Here is a 1,653-nt window from a genome sequence, read left to right as displayed (position 1 = left end):
TTTGGCAAGATAGCCATTTTTACAATGTTGATCCTGCCAATCCATGAGCATGGGAGATCTTTCCATCTTCTGAGATCTTCTATAATTTCTTTCTTCAGGGACTTGAAGTTTTTATTATACAGATCTTTCACTTCCTTAGTTAGAGTCACGCCAAGATATTTTATATTATTTGAGACTATTGAGGGGGTCGATATTTTATAAAGAATATTGGTTGAAATTCTTATGTTATAAAAATATTATCCAGCAAAGAATGAAGCAAGTGCTTGAAGAGTAGGAAAACAGAGCTTTAATCATGGGAGCTTGTATTTAAGCTCGATAGTTTCTTAGGTTTTATATCAGTTGGATAAATATTGAAATCCCTGTCTACATTACCACAAGAGGTTATGGTCTTTGAATCCCATAAGCACCAAGGGAAATATCCAGAGAAGTCATACTCATTTACAGAAATAAGCACTTGCAGGTATCAGTTAAAACGTTCCTTCCTTAGCAAACAATATCTCTGGTTTGACCATATAGTTATGTAATCATTTCCTAGGGCATTTTCTTGCAAGTGTTTGCCTTCTCCAGATGAGAGGAAGTGACTTTAAAAAATTAGATCAACTTAATACAATGATTTCAGAAGCAACACTTTAACACATTTTATTCTTTCACAGTTCTATACATTTCTAGTCAAGGATTTCTAGAAGGATTTCATAGTACAGAGGTGTGATTTAATTTTTTATAAAGATGTGAATATGTACTGCTTTACAGTAATTTGAAGTAAAATAACAATTAAAGGTCTTTATACTCCTTGAATGTCTAAAAACTCCTTACTTTGATACAACAGTGTTTTAACTCTTATGTGATCATTTACCAATACACTTCAAATTTAAATATAAATAGTAAAAATAAGTATAAAATAAATGAATGTAATCAACTTACAATCTTGGAATATAACTTTTATTACTTCATCTTTTCCTTACTTTATCTAATATTTCAGAATCATAGAAATAGTGGTACATAGATATGGATGATTATGAATTTATGAAACCAAACTACAATATGTACATAGAAATCAGAAATTTTTAGATTGATCATTATTAAGAATATGTGTCATTCTATTTGCCAATGCTTAAAAGTAAAAAGTGGGGACAATAGATAATGAAATTTTTAAGTTAATGTCAAAATATGCAATATCGGGTAGACGTTATGTCATATTTTCTATTTTGAAAAGACTTTTCCCGATAGACTACAGGTGACAAAGTAAGATTGTTATGAAATTAGAAAAATTTTAAATATGTTTTATTAAGTATTTTCCTCAAATACATTTCCAATACTATCCCAAAAGTCCCCCATACCCTCCCCCCAACTCCCCTACCCGCCCACTCCCACTTTTTGGCCCTGGTGTTCCCCTGTACTGAGGCATATAAAGTTTGCATGTCCAATGGGACTCTGTTTCCAGGGATGGTCTACTAGGCCATCTTTTGATACATATGCAGCTAGAGTCAATAGCTCCACGGTACTGGTTAGTTCATACTGTTGTTGCACTTATAGGGTTGCAGATCCCTCTAGCTCCTCCACTGGGGGCACTGTGATCCATCCAATAGCTGACTGTGAGCATCCACTTCTGTGTTTCCTAGGCCCCAGCATAGTCTCACAAGAGACAGCTATATC

Source organism: Mus caroli, chromosome X (genome assembly GCF_900094665.2).
Source record: "Mus caroli chromosome X, CAROLI_EIJ_v1.1, whole genome shotgun sequence".
NCBI classification, from domain to species: Eukaryota; Metazoa; Chordata; class Mammalia; order Rodentia; family Muridae; genus Mus; species Mus caroli.
The sequence above is the reverse complement of the archived record's forward strand: the minus strand, read 5'-3'. Positions refer to the sequence as shown.